This window comes from Fundulus heteroclitus, chromosome 23, assembly GCF_011125445.2.
Source record: "Fundulus heteroclitus isolate FHET01 chromosome 23, MU-UCD_Fhet_4.1, whole genome shotgun sequence".
In the NCBI taxonomy this organism is placed as follows: Eukaryota; Metazoa; Chordata; class Actinopteri; order Cyprinodontiformes; family Fundulidae; genus Fundulus; species Fundulus heteroclitus.
In genome coordinates, this window is record NC_046383.1 from 14,659,380 (window position 1) to 14,673,806 (window position 14,427).

The window sequence follows — 14,427 nt, forward strand, 5'->3', positions numbered from 1 at the left end:
TCACAACTGTATTGTATGTTTGGACCTTAATAATATGGTAGCCGTAATGGCTTGCATAGACTGCTTTGATTTTTCAGTCTGCAGCAGGCATGTGGGATCAAGGACAGTGCCACTCAAACTGAGGATGCCAGTGGCTGGTTTTCATCTTCTGTTAAAGAGAAATTTAAAGAAACTCTACAGAAGGCTTCTTTGGTTTGACTTGTTTGGACCTTATCAGCAGGGTGAAGGAGGTGAAATGAGGTGACTGTGAGGAATTTCTAATGAATGGACAAAAAGCAGCGATATCCCATAACGATGGAGCAACTCAGGCTTAATGTGAAGGAACAACATTCCATCCTTTAACAACCAGAGAATACACACAGTTTGTACAGAAATGTGAAAAGGAAAATAAATGTTGAATTACTTTACATGTTTTTTTTACAACCAAAAATCTGAAAAGTGTGGCATGCTGATGTACCCCCTTTTTGCATGATGACCTTAAATACAATCCAGGGTAATCAACTGCCTTCAAAAGACACTCAAATAGAGTCCAGCTGGTTTTGATTCAGTATAAATCCAGTTGTGCTGTAAAGGTATCAGGGGTTTTATTATGCAGATAAGTTTTCTGAGATTATCTCATACAACAGTGTCCTGAGCTTTGAACATTTCATAGAGAACTGTTCAATCCATTAACCGTTTATCTAAACGACCATCTGGTCTCTGTAGGCGTTAATCAGATAAGCAGCCTGGAGGCCCATGGTAACTTTGGAGGAGCTGCAGAGCTTCAAAGAACATGTCACACTCACCATAAACCTGACCTTTAAATGAGGGCAGCAAGAGGACAGCAAGAGGAAAGTGGGTTACAACTCAATGAACTTCAGAACTGCTTTTAAATGTAACATTGATAATTAGGTTAATTTTTTGTGACTAACAGGGAAATTATCTTTTAAAATGTATCAAAGAAAGTGGATACCTATTGAAAGAGGATAAGCAGAGAACTGAACTCCCGGGAGGTTTGCCAAAGTCGGAAAACTCTTTGAAGATCCAGATTGAAGGATGGGAGCTAGCCGTGTGCATGTTTAGTCATAATGTCACTTTTGACAATTTATTAATGGTGTACATGTAATTGTTTTAATTTACATTGTGGATAGCTAATGAAGTCTAAAACTGTTAGTTAACAGTGAAGATGTTGTCTGTCAGGTATTCTGCAGATGCTGATTTAGGTAAAGGATATATATATATATATATATATATATATATATATATATATATATATATATATATATATATATATATATAAAATTATATATATATATATTATGCTGAAGTTATTGATTTTACAACAATACACTGAGTAGCCACTTTATTAGGTATACCTTAGACCCACTCTTTTCTCCAAAGCTGCCTTGACTCTTCTTGTCATGAGCTTAACATTCCTCGGGGATTTTGGTGCTCTATTGTGGCATGATAGCATCACACTGTTGCTGCACAACTGTTAGCATGATGTGAATCTCGCCTTCCACCACATCCCAAAGGAGCTCAGCTGAACTGAGATCTGTTGCCTGTGGAGGCTGTTGGAGGACAGTAAACTTGTTGTCATAATAATGAAACCAATTAAATTTGATCTGAGCTTTGTGTAATTCTGCTTTATCTTTACGTAATAATCAGAAGGTGGGTGTTGATAAAGGGATGGGAACAATCCTCAGGTAATATGAAGTGTTTAACTAATTGTCAAAAGGGCCCCTTACTGTGCAAAGGAAATATGCCCGGCACCTTTAAGCCTTTTCCTTCTTCATTCGAATACTTGCGTTGAACTTGACAGCAAGCCATCGTCACCACATCCAGATGCCTGAATGCACAGAGGTGCTCTCCTTTGATTGGCTGATTAAGAAGCAATTGACAGGTGTACCCAACAAAGTGCCTGGTGGGTGTATGTCTCGCTTTTGAATCCTGGAGTAACTTACTAAATCTCTCTGTGTGCACTTCAAAAGAAATTAGATGAAAGGACAGTATAAGAAATATGAGTGGGGAATATTAAATGAGAGCATGCTCTGAGATTCACCTCAAGTCAGCTGAACGCCTGAAGAATAATTCATAAGCTGTTTATGTTTACTAAGGATTCAATCTCCCACATGTGTTGATTTGCTAGTGTTTTTTTACAGTCAGGCTCAGCGACACCCATGTAGTCAGACAAATTAACTCAATTACCTTAGTTATTCTACGTTTTCTTCCCTTAGCTGGAATACCACCCTAACTGCAGCAGGAGCATAGAGACCTAACAGGAAGACATGCCAGCTGTGACATACAGGGCACAGCAGATTTCAGCATACAAGAATATTAACAATCTGCATGGCGGTGTGGGATTGTGAGAAAGCGAACAGACTGGCGTGCTGCTCCGTTCAAGTATGAGAGCAGAATACTGATGGACTCCTCTGGCTGCTGTCTGTTTGTTTAGCCCTCTCAGTTCAGTCGCTGAGTCTTAAGAGGGGAGTCCAATCATAAGTCAAACACTTTACCGTGTTGACTGGCAGACAGTGACAAGAAAGCAATCCTCATTTTTGATTCAAAGGGGAGCCTGTACGGTCCAAGAAACAAGCTCAGTTGGCAGTGACTCGAAAGCAGATTATCACTTTCATCACCCCCAAAATCTTTTGAAGCTATGCAACAATAAGCACAGTCCTTGAACCTGAAAAGTATGAGCCAGCCTTAAAAATGAAAGAATCCCGTCCGCTTTGTATTCAGTGTCCCACAGTAAAATGTAAATTTGGATGCACCAGACTGCATCAATATTCAGGTTGGAGCATTGTTAAAAGAGGGCACATGCATGTAGATAATTGGTTTGCATTACAGTTGCTGTATCTAGAAGCAAAAAAAAGATGTCTGTTGCTCAGTTTATGGTAAAGCTGGGTTTATATTTAATTTTCTTATCTCAGGGTGGCCAGACAAACCAAAGCAGGCTTGGGGTTTCCTAAAAACCTTCATGGATTAAAATCAATGGATACATTTGCCCAAGAGTTGCTAATGGTTTTAGAAATTTAAGGAGAGGTATGAAATTAATCCCAACTGTGCACCATTGAAGATATGCTGCGTTTAAAGCACAAACGTTTGAGAAGGCTTCCTTTGAAAACACAAATTTTGTCGATATTGACTGCTTACACGTAGGTATGAGGTTTTGATAAGAATCATTTAGTTTACTTTAAGTGCAAACATTTTTTTAAAGAAGGCTCCCTGAACTCGCTCAACATATATGCGCGTGCCTTCTTAATCTTAAAGCTCTAACAACAATAACGTTATGCCGGCAGTTTATTTGGCTCTTCTAGCAGATCTATATTGTGTTCTGGTGGGCAACACTTAATGAAACTTCATGGCCTCTCTCCTACATGAGTAAATGAGAAATTAAGCATCAGAGACAGTTTCTCATTTCAGCATAATTAAAGTTTTAATTGCTTGATGTTGAGCATAGCATCTTGTGAAAAGGCAGATTCACCATGAGGCACGCCACGAATCAGAAAGAACCGTGAAACAACAATAACACACAGCCACTCCTCTGCATAATTGGATATGAACAGTTAACTCCTCCATATTTCTTAACAAAATGACAGAGAAGGGTTCCTGGGATTCTGATAATTGTGTGGGGTAGGCAGAACGCTGCGGCACTGAAAAATACAGTAGGTGGACAAAAGACCTGGGAAGCTAATCCTGTTGGTTTTGCCATCTCTAGGAATCTACATTTCACACGGATGAGTTGAAGCTAATGTCTGCGGGGTGTGCATGCCAATCTCATTAGAGCCAGGTGTTGGGATTCAGCTCACTATTCCTGCCTTTGCTTTCGTTGGCAGGCTGTACGTGCCGTCTAACACTAAGTCCTGACAGTGGTTTGCTCCCTTTTCTCTCATCCTGAGCCCAGAGAACACCTGTGGTGACAGTAATTGAACACTCTCACATCTTATGCTATCATTCAGCTCTGTCTTCCTGCAGTTACTGGTCATCCCCCTAAATTAAATCCACAAACTCATTTATGATAAAAGTTACGAGGGCCCCTCTGAACCTAATGCCTGGGTTGTAGAGCGGGACACTTGAGGGCATTTATACGCTGACTTTTAGTGATTGAGCAAATATAGCTATAGGCTGTTATAATAATAATAATAATAATAATAATAATAATAATAATAATAATAATAATAATAATAATAATAATAATAATAATAATAATAATAATAATATCCTATTATTATTATTGATAATAATAAGAATATTATTAGGGGAATTATTTGCCAGAGCAGAAACTCTCTTTCAGTCCATCCATCCATCCATCCATCCATCCATCCATCCATCCATCCATCCATCCATCCATCCATCCATCCATCCATCCATCCATCCATCCATCCTCCCTCTCAATAGATTGAGTAGATTTTCTCCAGGTTGCAATAAAAATAGCAAAACCTCATTTTAGGACTTTTAAAATATTCAATCTTGTGCTGAGTTTGAACCTATCATCAATTGTCTGTCCTGCACAGATGTTACATTATACATGCAGGCTATACAGTCATATTCAATAAATCAAAATCAGCGTCCTGATGTGCCTCACTTGTCCGATTAAAAGTATCTTTTTAAAATCTTGAAGCAGGTATTAACATAGTTTTTTTAAGCCCACGTTTCTCGACCCCTAACAGAGAAAAGCAGAAAAAAGCTATTTTCTGTTGGTCTGATGTAATTATCTAGTCTTAAATAATTTGTTCTAAATAGCTACAAGGAGAAAAATATTCAGATATAAAGGTTTGAAAACATCAGTCTGTGTTTATTTAATCTATATGTTTCACTTAGTGAACTGGGTTACTGAGAAAAACAACCCTTTGAATGAATATAACCTTATATAAAAGTATAACTCTTATTCAGTTAATTTTATTTCTATGACACTAATTCACGACACACATCATTTCAAGGTTCTTCACCAAAAACAAACCAGAAAGAACAGGATAAAAGTTTCCTCTCTAAGGAAACCCAGCAGGTTGCATCAAGTCTCTCCAAGCAGCATTCACTCCTCCTGAAAGAGCGTAGAGCCACAGTGGACAGTCGTCTGCATTGTTGATGGCTTTGCAGCAATCCCTCATACTGAGCATGCATGAAGTGACAGTGGAGAGGAAAAATGTTAGTGGGGTGAATGCATACATGAAGCCCGTTTGTGTTACGATTCTGGTGTGTGTGTGTTAGTTCTTTCTTCTCCTGAGGATGAGTTCTCTCTGCTGACTCCACCCTGGACAGTTTGCAGCTCCCTTGACCTACTAGTCCATGTTTTTACTTTTAGTAGAACTGATCACTGCAACGGTGTTTTCACAGGTCTGCCTAAAAAGTGGATCAGACAGCTGCAGCTGATCCAGAACGCTGCTGCCCGCTTCCTCACTAAGACTAAGAACGTAGAGAACATGGACCCGGTTCTGAAGTCCTTCCATGGCTCCCTCGATCTCAGAGAATAAACTTTAAAATCCTTCTGTTAGTCTATGTATGTTTCAATGACAATACAGATGATATTACTATATTACTTGAAGATCAGAAGTGCCAGATTGTGAAAAAGAAGAAAACCACAGAGAAGCTTCCTAGACGTATTGATGAAAGTAAAGGGTTTGGTGGGACAGAGAAGGATTCTGGCTCCTTTGTTTAAAGACAGTTTCAGATCAATATCTCCTTTTCCTTTGGGAAATCCACAAGAGGAACTTTTTTTCTGGTCATTAAAAGCATCTCAGTAACTTTTACTTTAAGTTAAATTTTAATAAGGTACTTTTTACTTTTACTTAGTAAAATTTCACACCGGTAAATTCAATCGTATTCAAGTAAAATTTTATCTTGAGTACTTTAGCTTGCAACTAACCCTTTTCATCTGCATCCTGCTTGTGTGGTTCTGCATGTGGATCAGGGAATTACTTCCGCATTGGACAGATTGTATGATTTGATTCCGTCGATTAGACAAAATTCACAATAAATTCAATCGTCCATCCACGTGCAATTTTAAAAATCTTTCAAGTTATTTGTTGTAATATCATTCCACTGTAAAACAAACTTTAAATGCTGCTTTAGAAGCCTAACGTTAACACGACTCTTACACCATGAGTGTGTGAGGGATCTGAGCGTGTCCTCTGCCATGTTAAAGGAGCCACACCCAGACCAGACATCTACCAATTCTCTGTACTCAGCGTTTATTATCGTCTCCTGGGAGTTTTCCTCTTTGTGGGTCAGAAGTTGGCAACAAAACATGACAAAGTGGATTTAAACTTCTGACAGACACTGCATATTTAACATAAAAGAAGATCATAATAGCATTGTTACCAGAGGAAGTTCTGCTTATCTTAAATGATCAAATGTGACAGAGATTCACTTGTCAACACATAAAAGCCCAGATTTGGCTCCATTGTGACACAATAGAAAACATCAGGCGATCATAGAAGTCATTAGGATTCATCTTCCAGTTGCAGCGACGTCCACACACAATTTCATGGCACTACAAGTTAATGTGTTGAGATATTTTAGTCTAGCTCAAAGCACATAGGAGGAGAGATATAATGGCATCGCCATCATTAAGACCATGACTAAAATCATTATCCATATATGAGAGTTTAATGCTGTGGAGAAGACCTCATTTAAATGTCTGAAGGTTCTGAATCATTTAGGTCATGGTAAATTTCATAAACAAAGGAAACTTTTTTTTCTCAGGGACCTTTTACTTAACTTTGCTCATTGCTTCTTGATTTCTGAGCAGCTGTTGGGAAGAAACTTCTCGGATGTTCCTGTTGACATCATGTTTGTGATCCCGAGTTAATTATTAGATATCCTATTCCTACGTTATACAAATGTTTTTTTTTTTTTTTTTTAATGGAAGCACAAATCAAGATTTTAATTTGAAACACAATCCTTTATTAAACTACCCCACAAAATCCATCTATAATAGAAAAAAATGTCTAATAGTTAATAGAGGTTTTGGGTAACAGTGGCTTTGTCCAGGTCGACTCCCAGGAGCAAAGATGTCTCAGGGTCTCTTCTCAGGTTTATGTAACTTTGTCCAAAGCCCTGAGCAAAGGGTTCCGACAGGTTTCCCTTTAAAACATACATGATTTCCACATAATTTTTTGATTTCCAAACAGAATTTATAACGTTCTCCAGGTTTGAGTGCAAAATATTTAGCTTGTCAGGTTTCATTAGCGGTACATTCAGAGCTCCAGGTCACAATGAATGTCATTTCAGGGCACATTAAAACAATTCAAAGCTGTTGACTTTGACACAGAGATCTGATCAAGTGCTAATTCACATTTATTTTTTGGTTTTGTTAACTGAAATATATAAAATCTGTTTTAAAATGTATAGCACGTGGACTTGTCAAACCTCCACAATACGGTCGTTAAAGCGCAGTTTGTGAATTCTCACAGCTTTATTTAGATTAATTTCAGTGTCAATACACTTAGTTTATAAACCATAGGTCCACTTTTAGAACCATTGTTGTTTATAAAGTTCAGGTTTTCTTAAACCCAATAATCTTACCTATTATTCCAGAACATTTCTTCTTGAAGACAAGTAAATCCTTCTTGTTGCAGAAAATATTCTTTATTATGCTGAAAATTTTGATTTTTGTTTTGTTTTACAATGGTGAGGATTCTACCATCATTCAACCCTTTTATCCTTTCTGTACTGTTAGTTTCACCGCTAATCATTTGCTTGAATGTAACTAATGATTAGTTTATCTCTAATGTCTGATAAATTTGGTTTGCATCGCTGTGATGACCTGTTGGACTGAAAGCTCTTTGTATGCGTGATGTAGACTTGGAATGAAACAACTCCCAATTGCAATGTTACACATGGAATCAATTAGAAAGCACTTTCTTGATTAATTGATCAGAAAATAATGAAGTAATAGACCTCATCCATCAATGATGTTCAGGAGCAGTAATTAGTCTTCTTTACTCTCAGTGTTTCCACTTCAGGAGGGGATTCACTACAGCTATGTGATGTGAATATCTTCTTTAAAGAGTTACTTTGGCCTGCAGATGTTTTCTAACCTCTAAAACGTTTCAACATATTTTATTTGGCATTTTTATCCAACAGAAAGTAACACATCATTGTGAAGTGAAAGGAAAACAATACATGGTTTTCAGAGCTTTTCACAAACGAATAATGAGAAAAGTGTGTTCAGTCCCTGATGAGTTAATACTTTTTAAAAAAACTTTTTATTGCAGTTACAGCTGCAGCTCTTTTAGGGTCTTATTCTACCAACTTTGCTCATCTAGACACCGACGTTTTCCCCTCTTGTCCTTCATAGAAAATCTCCGGCTCAGACATGTTGAACGAGGAGAGTCTGTAAAGGTCTGAGTCTTCAAGACTTAACAAAATGTTTAATTAGATTTAGGTCTGGACTATGATTAGGGCATTCTAACCCATGGACTTGGTGTGATCTAAACCATCTGATAACATCTCTGGCTGCATGTTCAGGGTGGTTCTCCTGCTTGAAGGTGAATCCCTCCCCCTCAGTCTCAGGTCTTCTGCAGCCTCTGACAGGTTTTCCTCCAGGATGGTCCTGATTCAGCTCCATCCTTCTTTCCATCAACTCTGACCTGCTTTCCTGTCCCTGCTGGAGGAAACCATCCCCACAGCATGATGCTGCCACCACCATGTTTAAAGTTGGGTGGGGTGTGTTCCTCAACATAGCATTAAATCTGCTTTATAGTTTTGTCTACCTGGTGCATTATCTTCTATGTGTTTGCTGTTTCCCTCACATGACTTGAAGAAAAAAGAGTCTTTATTGGTCTTATATACAAGTCAGGTTTTTCAAATGCACAAATTAAGTTATTCTGTTGACAACCCACCTGAGTTGTTGATCTCTGCATCTCCTCCATCTCCTTTTTGATTCACAACCTCATCTCTAATATCCTTGCCTAGGTGAAACTAGGTGATATTTTAATATTAATGTTTGATATGTTCTGAATTTATGTATTTTAATCTGAATATGCTGTATTATGAATTAATATCTACACAATAGTTTTCCCTTTGATTAGTTTGTCATTTTCTGCTTTACAACTTTAAATTAGCATTTTTTATCCATATTACTTAATCTAGTTTGGAAATCTGCTGTATCCTGTCTACGTGTTTTGGTCACTGTCACACCCGGATGCCTCCATTGTGGTAAAACACAATCTTTTCTATTCTATAACCTAACATCACTTTCTCCCTGACCTTCCTGCTGGGTTCCTTGGTCTTAATGATGCTTTTTGTTCTCCAGAGTTCAGTAACAAAAGTCCACAAACAGAAATACTGCAATTTTAAAGAGATGAAATCACTCACAGCTGGACTCTGTTTACCCATGAGGTGAATTTTGAAGGCAGCTGATTTTATTTCAGGGCATCAGATTAAAATGGGGCTGGATACAAATGCAAACAGAGCTTTATAGATACAACTGTGCACTACTCTCTGTTGATATATAAACTATAAAACCCATTCTTTACAAGCCATATTTTACAGTATCTCCCATAAACTTTAGTGACAGTCTAATGTTTTGCATAGTTTCAGCATTGATCCATGGCTGAAAGCAACTTCAAAGGCATTACCTATTGTTTGAAACCTACAATGATAAAGTGACTAGTGTTGTGCTGACTGTGTATTTGGAAGTGGGAAAAGACAAATATAATAATAATAATTCCATTATTTCTCAAGCAACATAGCATTGCAGGAGCTTCATGTGTGTGATGGATGTTACATGCTGAGCTAATAGGACTTCCAGTCACAGCAGTCAATCTAAATCCTCTATTAGCTGCACTGTGGAGCTTCAGAATGTGTCAAATGAACACACCAGCGCAGAACTGCAGACTCATCATCATAATACAGTCACTCTGCTGACTGAAAATTGAGGAGGAGTTTTTCTTTGGCTTGTCTGACACATTTGGAATATTACAACCAATATCAGCTGGAAGCCTCATAAATCATCCAGGCCTGCAGGACAAAGGGGATCACATGGCAGCAGGGTGCAGCTGATGCTAAAGGGCTCGGGTTTAGTGATGATAAGAGCTCTCCATTCTAAACGCAGGGTTGTGGGAAGCAGATTATCGCTATGACTGGGGTCAGGGGATGGGAGTATAATTAATACTGTACCAGTTAAACCTATGCCATGTTTCTCCTGCTACCCACAACTACCTGATTGAAGTAGAAAAGGTGGAGGACAACATGTGGGTGGAAAGCATGCACTGTGGGTGGGTGAAAATTGGGGGGTGGAAGACCCTGCACTTCTTTTTTTCTCACTTTTCAAGGCTCAGTATTGCTCTGTCTCTTCTTATTAGAAAGCTAATGCAACTGTCTGTTCTAATACTAGAGAGCAGCTTTTATTCCTTTTTTTTTTCTTCCTTCACAACCTTTTCTATTCTGCTCAGCACTAATCTGTGCAGTGGTAGCAGATGATAAGACGGGGCACATTCGCTCATTCGCTGCACTTTTTACAGGCTTTGTCTTGGCACAAGCCATGCAGTCGTTTGTTTCAATAACTTTCCAAAGGAATTTGCAAAAAAAAGGGTAAAAAAAAAAACTTTACAAGGGGAATTTCTCTGTAGAGTTTCTATTGTAATTCTTTAGAGGTTTTTGGTTGATATTGGCATCCAAAAGCTGAAAGAAAGCAGGAGCCTCTTTGTTTTAGGCAAAAGAGGAATCCTCAGTGTTAACGGCCTTTGAAGCGCACAAAGTGTTGGAGCTTATGGAGGTATTGTTCTTGGGGCGAGACGGTGAATTTTAGAGTGAATTAAAATCTTCAGGCTTAACTTTTAGTGGCATATGTATTGTAAAGATCAAACATGTCTTGCTGGACCTTGAATGCAAAGTCTGGAGCCCTGGGCCAGAAAGAAGAAATAAGGGATTTATGTAGCGTTGTCTGTAGATAAATTCGACGTGACTGGGGGTCTTTCTCAGATCAAATGCAAAGCACAAAGCATAAAAGAGAGTAAATCACAATTTTTAGACTCTCACTATTAGAAGATAGTCTGATTATAACAACAATGTCTGTAAATTACAATAGTTTTGTTTATTAGTTATTTGCACAGGGGGATGTGGAAAGTAATAACATATACCATAGATTTCTAAAGTTGTAGTTTAAGTTCTTTTGCAATGCCTGTTCCTGTCTTGCGTTGCAAAATTACACATTTTATTGGAATGTACAAAGTTAAAATGACTAATAATCATTATTATTATTATTATTATTATTATTATTATTATTATTATTATTATTATTGTTAGTAGTAGTAGTAGTAGTAGTAGTAGTAGTATTTTAAATGCACGTAAAAAATAAGATAACCTAGGGCTCATTAAAGCTTAAGTAGGCAACCTTTGTCATATATATATATATATATATATATATATATATATATATATATATATATATATATATATATATATATATATATATATATATATATGTTAAAACAGCAACAATGTCCTAAGAGCAAAATATGAGGAAGGTAATTTGTGAAAAAAAACTGTTCTGGCTCCTCTTAGTGGTCCTATTGCCATTTGCAGCAATACACCACTCCCAGTCAGAAACAACCAATCAGAGCCAGGAGGAATGTCTTAGCAGTGTCAAACAAACAATAATGCATTAAGTGTACTGTTGTTTAAGCTCAAGGTTGCTGGTGGGCTGTAGCTGTGGAGAGATGGTGCAGAAACAACCTGCAGAGAGCAATTCCATTTATTTATATAACGCCAATTTATTTATATAGCACCAATTCCCAACACATGTTATCACAAGGCTCTTTACAAAGTCAGATTCCATCAGATCCTCCAGGTTGGTCAGAAAGTTTCCTCTCTAAGGAAACCCAGCAGGTTGCATCAAGTCTCTCCAAGCAGCATTCACTCCTCCTGAAGGAGCGTAGAGCCACAGTGGACAGTCGTATGCATTGTTGATGGCTTTGCAGCAATCCCTCATACTGAGCATGCATGAAGCGACAGTGGAGAGGAAAACTCCCCTTTAACAGGGAGGAGAACCTCCAGCAGAACCAGAACCAGGCTCAGTGTGAACGCTCATCTGCCTCCACCCACTGGGGCTTAGAGAAGACATAGCAGAGACACAGAAAGCTCAGAAGCTCACATTGATCCAGGAGTACTTTCTATGTTAGAGAAGACAGAGCAGAGACACAGAAAGCAAAGAAGCTCACATTGACCCAGGAGTACTTTCTATGTTAGATGGTAATAGAGGATGATCTGCCTCCCCTGATGATGTCACAGCTAACAGAACACCAGACCAGGTGTACCTTCTATGAAGAGAAAAAGGACACAGAACAAAAAGTTAAAAGCTGAAATAACAAAAAACAATGCAGACTGGAGAGCAGTAGGAGAACTCAGCAGAGAGAAATAGACCCTGATGTCCTCCAGCAGCCTAAGCCTATAGCAGCATGACTACAGAGATAGCTCAGGGTAACTTAAGCTGGTCGAACTAGAAGCTTTGTTAAAAGGAATGTTTTAAGCTTAGTCTTAAAAGTAGACAGATCTGCCTCCCATTCTACTTTTAGAGTCTCTGGGAACCACCAGCAGACCTGCAGTCTGAGATTAAAGTGCTCTGTTAGGAACATACAGGGTAATCAGAGCTCTGATATATGATGGAGATTGATTAGTTCGGGCTATAAGATAAGATAAGATAAGATAAGATAAAATAAGATAAGATAGGGCTTTATTGATCTCACGGTGGAGAAATTTACTTGTCACACATCGGCTTAATAGACAAAAAGAAAGGTGCCAAAAGGAGGAAAGGAGCATAAGGTATATGGTATATACAAAGTGTCCACATATGTACAGTGTATCAAAAATAAAATAAAAAATAAAACACAAATTACAGGGGAAATAAAGCAGATATTTAGGGTGACTTATGTACGCTCAGATGACTTATATACAAATGGAATGATGTTTTACATTAAGTGATACCAGGTAAGAGCAACAGTGAGGTAGTGAGATATCTATACAGCTGAAGTCGCTTATTAAGCAGGATTATTTAACAGTAATATTGCACAGGTTATTGCACAGTGTCTTAAATAGAATTGCACAGTAGTTATTGCACATTAGTTATTGCAGTTGTAGTTACAATTATAGTGCAGCAGGGATGAATGACCTGCGGTAGCGCTACTTTCTACAAACAGGATGTCTAAGTCTGGCACTAAAGGAGCTGCTCAGCTCATCTACTGTCTGGTGCAGGAGGTGGAAGGTGTTTTCAATGATGGATGTGAGCTTGGACAACATATATACTTGTGAAGGAAAAGTTTAACTTCTATTCTTGATTTAACAAGGCACGCTCCACTGTGGGGGAGGTGCTGTGGAGGAAGGGCTTTAGTGCACCAGAGAGCAAGCGGTCGGAACCTGGAAGAGGCGCTTGTTCACATTTTGTGGAAGTCCACATTTTCTCAAAACTCCCCACAGCAGCTTTAAAACACTTAAACAGCTAGACCAAAGTACTGTTCAGATACTAAGTAAATATACAGACATGAAATGCATAAAATATACAATTCCCAACATAAAACTAACACCCAATTGACCATAAAGGTGTTTTATAAAAGACCTGCCTGTTTAAAGGTCTTTTTTAAAGACCTTTAAAACCTTTCAGGGAGGAAGCCTGCCTGATCTGCAGCCCTCGCTCCACAGTTCTTCCCCCACAGTGGAGCCTGCCGTGCTGCTCCAATGTTTCCCTGTCTGTGTTTTATCAGCAGGTGCCACACCAGAAATTGGCAGTTTTCCCATAAAGCAGGTTGTTCCATTGTCATTTTTCTGCACAGCTGTAGTCCACAGGCAATCTTAATTTTCAACAACAGTACGAGGTGAGCAGCCTGACTGACGCTGCAAAGACATTCCTCTCTGATTGGTTGTTTCTGACCGGGAGCGGTGTATTTCTGCAAACGACTGTAGGACTACATGAAGGAGCCAGAGGAGCGTGATTTTGTCAGATTATCTATTTCATATTTTACTGTCAGGATATAATGATAGTTTTAACAAATATGTAAAAAAAAACATTTATATGAAAATTACCTACTGCAGCTTTAAGTGCAGTGTAAATAAAGTTGAAATAGATTGGATTGGAGACAATTGCTTGTTTAAAAACACAGATTAATGGTCAGGGTAACAGCAGAATCCAGTTTACCAAAGCTATATTTTGTCATCTTTGAATCTTTGCTGCTTTTTTTCTTTGTTGTTATCACATTTTTTGTCTTATATACATATATGAGAGATTCCTGTGAGAAAAATACTTTTAAATTATGTTTTTTTTCCCATTTGATTATCATTGGGATTCTTTTTGATTGTTTTAAAGTAATGATCATTCAAAAGGCAAGCTATATCAATAGTCTAACAGGAAAAATAAAATAAATAGAAGGAACACAAGAATTATGAGGGCAGATGTGTATTTTCTGCAAAAGATACCAAATAGTTTCAAGCTAAATCTAAACTCATTGGCCC